Source organism: Dama dama, chromosome 14 (genome assembly GCF_033118175.1).
Source record: "Dama dama isolate Ldn47 chromosome 14, ASM3311817v1, whole genome shotgun sequence".
In the NCBI taxonomy this organism is placed as follows: Eukaryota; Metazoa; Chordata; class Mammalia; order Artiodactyla; family Cervidae; genus Dama; species Dama dama.
This window is the reverse complement of record NC_083694.1, coordinates 20,301,264-20,314,444: the sequence shown is the minus strand read 5'-3', so window position 1 is coordinate 20,314,444 and position 13,181 is coordinate 20,301,264. Positions and strand designations below refer to the sequence as shown.

Sequence of the window (13,181 nt, the reverse complement as noted above, 5' to 3'; positions counted from 1 at the left end):
ATTTAGAGAATGAGAACTTTGTAACCCCATGTTTCATGAAAAACAGTTGCATTTGACAAGCACATTGATTAAGGTCTAAGTTGTTCCACTAACAATCAAGAGAGGAAAATGAGGTTAACTGCTTCATTTTCAGGATGTCATGCTGACCAAGAGCTTGCAGATTTTTTTTTCCCCAAAAGCATTTTCTGATTACAAAAAGGTACAATAAATAATCCACTCTCTCTTTTAATATTGAAAAGTAAAGAACAAAAGCCCATGGTGTTGGCAATTTATCTCAGGTATTTTGCCAAAGAATGAAATTCCTTTGACAGCTACAAAGCAGTTTTTGAGTTTTGGTTAGTTATTTGGAGTTGTTATTGTTGTTGTTTACTCACTAAGTTGTGTCTGACTCTTTGCAACCCCATGGACTGCAGCCTGCCAGACTCCTCTGTCAATGGGATTTCCCAGGCAAGAATACTTGAGTGGATTTCCGTTCCCTTCTCCAGGGATCTTCCTGATTCAGGGATCGAACCTGCATCTCCTGCATTGGCAGGCAGGTTCTTTACCACTGAGCCACCAAGGAAACCCACTGGAGATATACCAACACATAAAAGAAACAAAGGTCTCTGCTCTTGTGGGGCTTATATTTTAGTCAGATCAGAAAATCCTTAGTTCTGACCTTATGGAGCAATCATACAGTTAGCTGTCTTATTAAGCAAAACACACATTTCCAAGAACATCAGGAATGAATGCTGGCAAACAAGTGGAGACAAGTTTGTCTCTTGCTGCCGGGCTAGCCACACAGCTCACAGACACCCTGTCACCATTCTTTATGTTAGTCATCTTTATTCATACTAGTTTACTTCTTTTGTTAGTTGGGTTATTTCTCTATAAGGGTTTAATTCCAATGTATCCTATTAGCACACTGACTTCCTGTAGTAGCATTGTTCGGAAGGTCTCTCCCACCACCCGCTATGCAGGGCCCACAGCTATGAGCACAGAGGCCAGGGTGATCCTCCGACTCTCCTTCTGTGAATGGCACTATAGACATAAATAATGCTCTCAAGGTTTGGCTTTTAAAATAGGCTCAAATATGACGAACACAGAAGTATGATGACTGTCATAATTTGAAGTCTCTTCTTAGATTTCCACAAGGCTGGGAGGGCTTTTGAGGGTTTGTGTGTGTGTGTGTTTGTGAGAGTTGCAGGAGAGTGGGATGTAAGAGCATCCTCCTGTTACTGTTGTTACTCCCAGGAGGTAAAAAGATCAGAACTGTCACTGACGACTCCAAACAAGTCAATCTTAAGTTGTTCCATAACCACTTTGGCAGGCAAGCATTTTAGTTTTCTGTTTGTCCAGGGGCCTCTGGTTACTGTTACTGACAGACTGGATTTTATAAACTGACTCCTAAGCAGAAAGCAAGAGTCAGTAAAGAGATCTTCTTATTCATAGTGTACCCATAATCAGTTCAAAAACACATTTGAGATCAGATAAGTAGACCACAGAAAAGCCTACGCTGTGTTTTATGGGCAGTGACTATGTTATTCAAATAGATCATTTACTACCCAGTTATAGTGTGTAATATACATAAATTGTTGATTTCTGGGCTTCCCAGGTGGTGCTAGTGGTAAAGAATCTGCCTGCCAAGGCAGGAGACACAAGAGGGTTTGATCCCTGGGTCAGGAAGATCCCCTGGAGGAAAACATGGCAACCCACTCCACTGTTCTTGCCTGGAGAATCCCATGGACAGAGGAGCCTGGCAGGTTAGAGTCAGTGGAGTCACCAAGAGGTGGACTTGACTGGAGTGACCTAGAACCCATGCACACAAGGGAGCGAAGTAACTCAGTTAAACCTGACCTCCTCACTGATGATTCAGAAGTTGCTGAAAGATCTGAAGCTACTGAATTAGAAATTAGTAAAGGTTAAAGTACTTTCATTTTCTATTTCATTCATCTTATAGTCTATTGATAGGCAGGAGTAGTTGTTCCCTGTATGATAGAATACCAGATAATCCAACATTTGCTATAATATTGAAATCTGTATTTCTAGTTATGTATTGGAAACTGTATTCCAAAATACCGATGAACTTTCCTTTTTTTTAAAGGTCTCTTGAGAAAACTTTATTAACATGACTAACAATAAATCACTCCAAACTTTCCACAGTCTTTATGGAGTTTTTGTTTTAAAGATGAAATTTATTTCATAAGTTCTTATATAAACCAATCATGAATAAACTTTTATAATGAACTTCTCAAATCTTTTTACTGTCTACCTTTCTGGCTCAGCTGGTAAAGAAAACGCCTGCATTGCGGCAGACCTGGGTTCGATCCCTGGGTTGGGAAGATCCCTTGGGGAAGGGAAAAGCTACCCACTCCAGTATTTCTGGCCTGGAGAATTCCATGAGCTGTATAGTCCATGGGGTAACAAAGAGTCGGACACAACTGAGCGACTTTCACTTTCTTCTTGGGATAGCATTGTTATGATAGTATTACATTTTCTTTTTTATTCAAATGAACTATTTTAAAGATTAATGATTATTAGCAAATCTTGATGCAAGATAAACATGATACTATAAAATTACCATTTCCTATCAACTATCTAAAGTAAAAAAGTATTTGGTACTAAGTGTTCTTATGTTCAAATTCTAAAAGTAATTTTTAATCCCAAGGGAACTTGGTACTCCAAGACTTAAAAAAATTTTTAATGATATTTACATAATATATATATTTTTAATCACTAAGTTCCTCCTCATCACTGAAGTATGTGCTTTTCTTTATCCTTGGGCGTCTTGAATCATCTGATGTTGAAGGACCTCCTGACCTGGGTTTCCATTTTTTCTGTTCTTCTTCAATTTTGGCTTGCTGGAAAGCTATAGCCTGACTGAGGCTGTCAAGAGCAGGATCTTCCCCTTCATCTTCACTTTCTTCTACTTCTTCAATTTCTTCTTCTGGCTCAGGAATTTTCTTTTTTTTTCTTTTTCTCTTTCTTCTTTGGAGGTTCACGTTCTCCAAGCATGTTTTTAGGACAGGCATAACTTAAGTGTCCACTTTCCCCACATTCGTAACACTTAGATTTATCAAAGTAGTTTCGTCTTCGGATGAACTCAGCTGCTCTTCCATTGTCAATAGCAATGCTTGCTTTTATCACCCTACCAAATAACTGCTTGTTGTTTATTGCCCTGGTACAGTTTTGTGCAGAGTCTTTATCCAAAAATAAAATGAACGCAACCCCTTTACTCCTCCAGGTATCTTTATCTTTCATTGTAGTAACCTTGACAACTTTGCCATACTTGGAAAATATCCAATATAAGTCATTGTTGGTCAGGGAAAAGGGCAGATTGGGTACATGCTCTGTGCTTTTACTTGGGGCCAATCCACCACTCATTTCTTCAAGTGGGGCGGGCCCGGGGGATAGGGCCAGAAGAGCGCCAGCCCTCAGCTCACTTGGGGCTCAACCCCGACCGTTCCGTCGCTCCTTGCAGCTGCCTCGGCATCACGGGTCCCGGGACGGGTCAGGGGCAGGAGACGAGGAAGTAGATACCATGCCTCTTCCCGGCTTTCCTTTCCTGATGAACTTTTGAAAGTGTTTGGTCTCTGATGAGTCACATAAGCCAATTTGAAAGAAAAAAAAATGCAGTTCGAGTTTGTTAACTAGAAATTTCAAACTCACCTACTTAACCACTAATAATAGCGGAAAGGAAGAATTAAGACTGTCATTATTTGCAGATGACATGATACTATATGTAGAAAACTCTAAAGTTGCCACTAAAAAACTAATTAGAACTAATCAATGAATTCATTGAAGTTGCATAATACGAGTTTAATATACATAAATCTTTTACTTTTCTGGGCTCCCCAGGTGGCTCAGTGGTAAAGAATCTGCCTGCCAACGCAGGAGACGTGGGTTTGATCCCTGGGAGAGAAGATCCCCTGGAGAAGAAAATGGCAAACCACTCCAGTATTCTTTCCTAAATAATCCCAGGGACAGAAGAGCCTGGTGGGTTACAGTCCAGAGGCTCATGAGAGTCGGACATGACTGAGCAACTGAGCCCGCACACACACATGCTCTTTTCTATACAGTCTTAATAAGTTATTAGAAAGAGAAAGCAAGAAAACAATCCCATTTAAAATCCCAACAAGAAGAATAAAACACCTCAGAATAAACTTAACCAAGAAGTTGAAAGATTATACTCTGAAACTGTAAAACACCGATGAAGAAAATTGAAGATGATACAAAAAAATGGAAAAATTTCCTGTATTCACGGGTTAGAAGAATTAATATCTGTAAAATGTCCATAGTGTCCAAAGCAACTCACTGATTTAAATGCAATCTCTATCAAAATACCCATGGCATTTTTCACAGAACTAGAACAAATTATCTTTAAATTCATATGGAACCACAAAAGACCCTGATTACTTTTTTTTTTTTTCCTCAAAGCAATCTTGTGGGAAAAAAACAAAAATGAAAAACAAAGCTGGAGATATCACACGCCCTAACTTCAGACTACTATAAAGCTACAGTAATCAAAATAGTATGACACTGGCAGAAAAACAGACACATAGCTCAACTCAACAGAATAGAGAGCCTAGAAATAAGCCCATGCATTTGTGGTCAATTAATCTGTGACAAATGAAGCAAGAATATACAATAGAGAAAAGACAGTCTCTTCAGTAAGTGGTGCTGGGAAAACTGGACAACTACATGTAAAAGGATAAAATTAGAGCAGTCTCTAACAGCATATTCAAAAATAAATAGAAAAAGGATTAAAGATTTAAATGTAACATTGGAAACCATAAAACTCCTAGGAGAAATCATAGAATGCTCTTTGACGAAATTGAAGCAATATTTTTTGGATCTGTCTCCTAAGGCAAAGAAAATAAAAGCAAAAATAAACAGAACCTAATTAAAAGTTTTGCATAGCAAAGGAAACCATTAACCAAACAAAAGACAACCTACTGAATGGAGGAAACTATTTGTAAATGGTATGATTGATAAGAGATTAATATCTAAAATATGTAAACAGCTCATTCAATGCAATATAAAAAAAAACCCAATTAAAAAATGTGAAGAAGATGAATAGACATTTTTCCAAATAATATATACAGATGACCCAAAGGCACTTGACAAGATACTGAACATCGCTAATCATCAAAAAAATATAGATCTAAACTATAATGCAATATCACCTCAACACCTGTCAGATTGGCTATCATCAAAAGAACACAAGTAACAAATATTGAAGGAGGTGGAGGAAAAGGAACCGTAATACGCTACTGGTAGAAATGTAAATTGGTGCAGCCACTGTGGAAGACAGTATGGACATTCCTCAAAAAGCTTAAAACAGATCCATCATATGACCCAGAAATTCCACTACTAGGTATATCTCCGAAGAAAACAAAAACACTTACTCAAAAAGATATATGTACCCCAATACTCATAGCAGCATTATTTACAATTGCTAAGGTATGGCAGCAACATAAGTGTCCATCAACAGGTGAATGGATAAAGAAGATGTGGTTTACATAATAAATACAATAGTTCAGTTCAGTCCAGTCGCTCAGTCGTGTCTGACTCTCTGCGACCCCATGAACCGCAGCACGCCAGGCCTCCCTGTCCATCACAAACTCCCGGAGTTTACTCAAACTCATGCCCATCGAGTCGGTGATGCCATCCAGCCATTTCATCCTCTGTCGTCCCCTTCTCCTCCTGCCTCCAATCCCTCCCAGCATCAGGGTCTTTTCCAATAAGTCAACTCTTCGCATGAGGTGGCCAAAGTATTGGAGTTTCAGCTTCAGCATCAGTACTTCCAATGAACACCCAGGACTGATTTCCTTTAGGATGGACTGGTTGGATTTCCTTGCAGTCCAAGGGACTCTCAAGAGTCTTCTCCAACACCACAGTTCAAAAGTATCAATTCTTTGCTGCTCAGCTTTCTTTATGGTCCAACTCTCACATCCATACATGACCACTGGAAAAACCATAGCCTTGACTAGCCAAAGTCATGGCTATGTATTGGCAAAGTAATGTCTCTGCTTTTAAATATGCTATCTAGGTTGGTCATAACTTTCTTTCCAAGGAGTAAGCGTCTTCTAATTTCAGGGCTGCAGTCACAATCTGCAGTGATTTTGGAGCCCAAAAAAATAAAGTCTGACACTTTTTCCACTGTTTCCCCATCTGTTTGCCATGAAGTGATGGGACCAGATGCCATGATCTTAGTTTTCTGAATGTTAAGTTTTAAGCCAACTTTTTCACTCTCCTCTTTCACTTTCATCAAGAGGCTTTTTAGTTCCTCTTCACTTTCTGCCGTAAGGATGGTGTCATCTGCATATCTGAGGTTATTGATATTTCTCCTGGCAATCTTGATTCCAACTTGTGCTTCTTCCAGCCCAGCATTTCTCATGATGTACTCTGCATATAAGTTAAATAAGCAGGGTGACAATATACAGCCTTGATGTACTCCTTTTCCTTTTTGGAATCAGTCTGTTGTTCCATGTCCAGTTCTAACTGTTGCTTCCTGACCTGCATACAGATTTCTCAAGAGGCAGGTCAGGTGGTCTGGTATTCCCATCTCTTTTAGAATTTTCCACAGTTTATTGTGATCCACACAGTCGAAGACTTTGGCATAGTCAATAAAGCAGAAATAGATGTTTTTCTGGAACTCTCTTGCTTTTTTGATGATCCAGTGGATGTTGGCAATTTGATCTGTGGTTCCTCTGCCTTTTCTAAAACCAGCTTGAACTGGTTTTAGAAGTTCACGGTTCACGTATTGCTGAAGCCTGGTTTGGAGAATTTTGAGCATTACTTTACTAGCATGTGAGATGAGTGCATTTGTGTGGTAGTTTGAGCATTCTTTGGGATTACCTTTCTTTGGGATTGGAATGAAAACCAACCTTTTCCAGTCCTGTGGCTGAAGAAAGAATTCATAGGGCCTGGACTCCATCTGAGGCCTGTCCATGCTGATCGTGCTTGGCCACCTCTCCAATGGACTCTGAACTCTGTGTTTAGTGCCTATGGAAACTACAACAGAAGGATAAGACCCCCTTCTAGACAGGGGAACTTTGCAGATCATATCCAGGTTACTCATCGCCTAAGAGAAAACATACTCTAAGCACCCCTGCCTCCGGACAGGTCATAAATTTTTTCCTGTATGTATCGGAATGTAACCACAGGCTTATCGGTTATTAACTGGTTGGAATGTAATGGCGGGCTTATTGATTATTAACTGTTTGAACACATAACACATGAATGATTATTGTGATTGTATTTACCCTTCCTTTGTAAGTCTCAAGGAATTTGGGGTGGTAGGTTCAGACATGTACACATGGGGTAAAAAGATTTTCACAAATGCTGGTCGGGGTCCTTGGCTAAGAGGAGACTCTGCCTTGGGCCCGCCGGCGTAATAAACTGCACTCCACTATCTGCATTGTCCTTCTGAGTGAGTTTGTTTCCCGGAGTGTGTGGCTATAACATGGCCACTGCTGAGTTTTCCAAATTTGCTGGCATATTGAGTCAGCTATAAAAAAGGATGAAATTTTGCCATTTGCAACAATATAGGTAGACCTGGAGGGTATTATGTTTAATGAAATAAGTCAGAGAAAGACTAATATTGTATGGTGTCAATCATATGTGGAATCTAAACAAGTGAAATGTGAATATAACAAAACAGAAACAGATTCACAGACAGAGAACACACACATAGTTGACAGAAGGGAGAGGAAAAGAAGGAAGGATAAGATAAGGGTAGGAGATTAAGAAGTACAAAATGTAAAATAAATAAGCTACAAGGATATATTGTACAGTGCAGGGAATATAGCCAATCTTTTATAATAGCTTTAAATGGAGTATAATCTATAAAAATATTGAATCACTATGTTGTACACCTGCCACTAATATAATATCATAGATCAACTATATGCAATACATTTTTAATTAGAATGGTATGTTATTTGACTGGCAACAAAACATTATGTTATTAATTAATATGGATTAACAGAGAATACATACTTTAGTTAATACCAACTAGAAAAAAAATCAGGTCTAAGGAAAATAAAATTGGGGTGTTAAATGATTGTCAATTTTGGCTCATCCAGTTCTCCTATTATAAGTTATCCATATTTTGCATATGTAGATTATAGCCCCATGGCTTTGCTTGGTTCTGTTTTGCAACTAAAATGAATTAAAATAGCTTCAGTGTACAACCAATACATATGGAAGTGGGGCCCAGACTTGAACCCCAATCCAATCACCTTGATCTGTTTGGAGGCCTGAGAGGTAGCCTAGAGTCCGAGTTTGGACATTTTCTGAGCTCTTGAGACAAGAGTCAGACCACAGTAGCAATAGTATTGAGAAGGTTGCCTTGAGGCATCATGGTAGCTTATGGAATCACAAAACAATCAGACAGCAAAGATAGTGGACAGTGACGGATGCAAAAGGCCCTGATCAGACTCAGCAAGTAGTTGAGTATAGATTAGGAAGAATTGTGGGTTGATGACTGAAGCCACATAAGGCTCTCGGAAATAATGGCTTGGGGAGCTTGGCAGTGGGCTTTTGGTCTCAAAACAGAGAATATGTGTGAGCCAAAGAAATCTGATTTTGTTGGTTCTATAATTTAACTTTCTATCTCAGAGCTTCCACGGCTTCATCCAAAGGACACTCCTAACATGCGTCCATAAAGCCAAGAGATCAGAGAAAGGAGCAACTTGATTTCTTAAGTGCTTCCTTTTCTGAGAAAATACAAGGTTATCTCTCCTTAATGATTTGCAATTAAAATCATTCAGGTAATTATGTTGAATGAATAATGTATCTCTTCATCTCAAGGCATCCTGAATGAGTCAGAAAGGAAATATTCTTGCAGGAGATAAATATACTTATGCCTGTGGTTGGGCACACCTCCCTCCACCCACCTTTTCCTTTGTCTCCTGCCCCTCCAGGGAACAAGAGTTTCCATTATTGGATGTGGGTGAGTCAGAGCCCCTTGGGTGGGTAGACTGAGAGCCAGTGAAGGGGGCCCTTGTCTGGTAGATTAGACAGCCGGCATTCTGAGTTTACGAGATGGCTTCCCCTCACACGACTGTTAGAAAAGCCTATTCACCTGTGAACCTCTCCACTCTGTGCCTTTAAAATCACTGTAAAAACTTCACAGGCAGCACTTGATGTGGGAACCAGATTTGTCTTGGCTCCTCTGTAAGCATCCTTAGCCCCTGCCTTTCCCAGCCCCCCTTCCCTCATCACCAGTTTCAGATACCAGAATCCAGAATCTACCGGACACTTGTTTGCACTAAAAAAAAATAAACAAAAAACAGAGAAAGAGAACAGAAAAGAAATACAAAGCATATCCTGATCCCATGAGTACCACTGGATGATTTCATGAGGCCACTTGTGGGATTTTTTGAGCCTCACATTGATCTCTCTGAGACATGAAGCTCTAAGCTGGTGCCTCTGGTTGATGGGTACTGCAAAATGGGTACTCTGGTCGATGGGTACTTTTTAAGTGTGTGTACACTCCTGTTCCCGCTGCAGAAAGAGCCTTTCTAAAGGGACCTGAAGGGTTTCTTTCCAGAACTTTGAGCCCCAGATGTTCTCGTGGGCCAAGAGTCGCTCCCTGAATCAAAGGAGAGTTGGTGCTTTTATGGAGCTGAGTGGTGGCAGGTGTCCAACACAACTCACGTGGTGACGTTCACTGTGCAGTGAGTTATAAAATGTCCCCAATAAAACTTACAAAAATGAAAAATGAAAAATCTGTTCCTTATTTACCCTACGGTGAAAAAAAAATAAGCACCATAATGCATTTCTAAGAATCCTTAATTTTATGTGTGGGAGATCATAATCTTTTAAACACTGGCTAGCATTTTTCCAGAAGCCTTTTCTTCCTTAAAAGGACCAAAACATTTTCTCCACCTTGACTGTCACCAACAAAAAGTAATTAATATTTTCTCCTATGAGAAACCTGAGGGCATTGAGCTATACGAAATTTGAAGGGGAAATTTGAAAGCTGATTTTTTTTTAAATACCTACTTTCCAAGAAAAGACTAAGTGGATGATATTCAAATTAATCTTAGAAACTGACAGAGATGGGCAGGAGGGACAAAGGCAATTAAAGTTTGCCTTTCTCCGAGTTTTTAACTATAAATCCCTGAATATGTTTTTAAAAGAGAATGTATATATCCATTCGGGCTTCCCAGGTGAATCAATGGTAAAGAATCCACCTGCCAAACAGGAGACACAGGTTCGATTACTGGGCTGAGAAGATCCCCTGCAGAAAGAAATGGCAACCCACTCCAGTTTTCTTAGCTGGGGAGTGTCATGGACAGAGGAGCCTGGCAGACTGCAGTCCACGGGGTGGAAAAAGAGCTGGACATGACTTAGTGACTAAACAACCACTACAACAACATATCCATTCATATACATGATTCGGTAACTATTTTACATCACCAGTAGAAACTCACTTCTCCTGGGTTCTGCAGCACTGATAACATGAACCTGACAGAGAGTTTGGGTCAGGGCAGAGGAAGAGCTGAGGGGGCCACAGATACCTCACTGGATCTTTTCTGTGAGCAACTCAGTTACCTGAACAAAGAAAAGTGAAGTCGCTCAGTCATGTCTGACTCTTTGCGACCCCATGGACTGTAGCCTACCAGGCTCCTCTGTCCATGGAATTATCCAGGCAAGAATACTGGGGTTCCTTCTTCAGGGGATCTTCCCAACCCAGGGATCGAACCCAGGTCTCCTGCACTGTAGGCAGTGTAGGCAGGCACTTTATCATCTGAGCCACCAGGGAAGTCCTAAACAAGCCCAAGCTTTAAAAGAGAATGTCTAACAGCTGAGCAATTAAATGTTAACCTCCCATCAGGCTAAAGTAAACTAGAGTTTTGGAAGTCCTGGGGGGGGGGGGGGCGGGGGCGGGGAGGTGGAAAATGGTAACAATAGGGCACTCTTATAGGCTTTACTTAACGAATTCAGTATCAGATTTGGGGTTTTTTAATTGTTAATGTGATGCATTTACATCTGTTAAATACACAGAGTGTCCCACACTTTTTCGGGAAAGTGGAACAATTTGGAACAAAGAAAACCTAGTTAATGTTGATAAGAGGAAGCCATTTATGACTATTGTGAAGATTCTTGTAAAATATGTATAGGATGTAGTTCTCAAGGTGGGAGATTTGTCCTCACAGGGGACTTCTCCCCATGTCTGGAAACATTCTGATTATTGCAACTCAGGTCTGTTATTGGTGTCTAGTCGGTAGATGCAAGGGATGCTGCTAGACTTCATACAATACACAGGACAGCCCCTCAAAACAAAGAAATATCTGATCCCAGATGTCAGTACTAGGAGAGACCCTGATCTAGAGAGACAGAATATTCACTAGCACAATAGTTTCAGGTTCTTTTTTTTTTTTGCAAAGGTACAAGGTCAAAGTCATATTAGGCAATCCTTTTCTCCAATGAGCTTAGAATGCTAACCACCAAGAAAGAAAAAAAAAGAAAAAGTGATACTCACCTTGGCAATGCCCATGTTGCTTCTTTGGTAACTAGGAGGAAAACAGCCACAACTCTCCTTGATGGAGAGACTGAAATGGCATCAGAGTGTTCACCATCACTATTGCCCATAGGACTAGTATCCTCCCCTCACCATCAGAAGTAAAGCAATGTTCAGGCCAGAGTGTTTTCAGTAATATTTTGGCAAAAGCCAGCACTACAGTTGGCAGAATTCAAAAAAGAACAAGAGGAGAAAATTTGTTAGGAATTTGCTTAAGGGACGAGGAGGGGTTGATGCCAGACTCAAAGCTTTCCTGGGTCTCTGGGAAAATGAAGGGATGAGGAAATAGAGACATCTGGAAACTGGGACACATCCTTTGGGAACTTCTCTTTGGAGTCACTCTTTGTGAAGGCTAAGTTTCTAAGGCTTCTCTCTCTCTATGTTACTAGAGAACAATTTATATAAAGTTGGAATTTCTCTTCATCTTACTTGGTGCTGGTTTTGAGATATGGCTACTCTATCAGTGAAAGTGCTTCTTTGTGTCCAAAAGAGAAGAAAACCGGCAAGACAGAGAGTTATTGAGAAAGGAGTGTGATCATTTACCTACATCACTTCAAGGGCCCCTGCCCCAGCCCCTTGAATAATGACTGAGGTGCTTGGTAGAGAGGGTAGAACCATAGGGCCAATGGACCAGGGACAGCAGATAATGAGCCTTCTGGAGAGGCAGTATGGTTCATTTCTCTCATTTCTGATTGCCCTCCCCCACAGTATTTCAGCAAGAAGAAAATCCATGGGGGCTATGCCACTTTGCCACCTCTACCTGAGCAGCAAGGGGCTAATTAGTATAAATCGATTCTTCCAGGAAATGTTGGAAAAAGTAGACATGATCACAGAAATCACAAGCTCCCAACACAGGCTCCAGAAAGATTTTTTGTGACAGTTAAATAGTTTGTATCAACATCATTCTGACCTCTGTCTCATTATTGATTGCTTAGTTCCTTTTCCCTGAAAAGCTATTTTTGTCAACTTGGTCATTCATATAAAAAAAATTCCAAACGCTAATAGAATTCAAATTTTTTCATTTTCCGAATAGGCCATTTGGAATCATAGTATTCCAAGTCAGAAGGAAATTTGGAGACTGTATAGTAATAGGAAAATCTTTCACATATGAGGTCACTAACAAAGGCCCTGAAAATGAAGTGTGTTACCCCAGGAAATGCTGAGTCATCTTGTCTTTTAAGATCTTGACTTTCTGATCTGTGTGTTCATTTTCCCACCTAGGAATAAATTCCTCATAAGAGAAGTAATATAATCAACTAAGGTTTCAGATCAGTGAAACCATCATTATTCTTAGATATTTTTTCCCAGGTGAAACACTGAATTTTGTTATATTTACTGTGGTCAACACGAACTGTTTCATCATTTGTGGACCTTCAGTTTTTTTTTGCACTGATCCATCAAAACTGAATTAATTGCTAGATTGCATATCAGTTTTAGCAAGGAAGTTAGAAAAGGTCTCTTGTATTCCACCTAAGATATTTTTCTCTTGAAACAAATTTTTATATTTGGCATTCAAACCACATGTAGTTACATTTAGTAGAATCCAGAGCAAGTTTAAAAATATTGCAAAGTGTTTCAAAGTAGACCTACCCCTTGTTGTTTAGTCGTTGAGTTCTGTCTGACTTTTGCGGCTCCATGAATTGTAGCCCAACAGACTCCTCTGTCC

General features: G+C 40.0%; 1 pseudogene; it reads right to left on the bottom strand.

Moving 5' to 3' along the window:
* Nucleotides 1-2,669: 2,669 nt before the first annotated feature.
* Nucleotides 2,670-3,363, bottom strand: LOC133069576 (zinc finger CCHC-type and RNA-binding motif-containing protein 1-like; annotated as a pseudogene).
* Between the last annotated feature and the right edge of the window lie 9,818 nt (nucleotides 3,364-13,181).